The sequence below is a fragment of the Odontomachus brunneus genome, unplaced genomic scaffold (genome assembly GCF_010583005.1).
Source record: "Odontomachus brunneus isolate Ranch 3 - 2012 unplaced genomic scaffold, Obru_v1 Obru_scaffold_329, whole genome shotgun sequence".
Taxonomy (NCBI): Eukaryota; Metazoa; Arthropoda; class Insecta; order Hymenoptera; family Formicidae; genus Odontomachus; species Odontomachus brunneus.
The window spans coordinates 110,908-111,576 of NW_022639779.1; positions in this window are offsets into that span (position 1 = coordinate 110,908).

Sequence of the window (669 nt, forward strand, 5' to 3'; positions counted from 1 at the left end):
TTCTTGCCTTGACTAGTTGAATCGTGTAAGATAAGACGGAAAGTGAATACTTTACGAGATATTTTGAATTTTTTCATATTGCAACTTTGGAGCTTTATAACTCGAAAAGTACTCAATGAAGAAACATTTCATTAGAATGTTTTGGAAAGCTCTCGAGGTCAGCTACAAGAATATGTAATAAAAAATAGGGGATGCCGTTTAAAAAAATTGAGGTGACTTTCATGTGATTTTCAAATAATTCTTCAAGGTCAAAGCAATAGTACCATCTTATGGTCCCCGCGAAACCAAACAACTTTTGTCTGAAAAATTTTTCTCTCCCGTGCTTCGTTTTCGACATATTCGACTGGATGGATTAAAATGGTCCACCCTGTATATACAGGGTGACCCAGTTTAACTTAGGCAGCCAAATAACTCGAGAAATAAGCACACTACGAAAAAATGTTTAGAATCAAAATTTCGTCATTTCGAGGGAGACGTACACTGACGTTAAAATTAGCCCCCCCAGCCCTCCCCCTGGGCGGTGAGGGGGGGCAAGTTTGAAATCTTAAATGGGAACTCCTATTTTTTATTGCATATTCGGAATCTTTGGCTAAAAACACATACAATTTGTCTGAAACATTTTTCTCGATTCATGATAGATGGCGCTGTAATCGACGAAATTCAATTTCT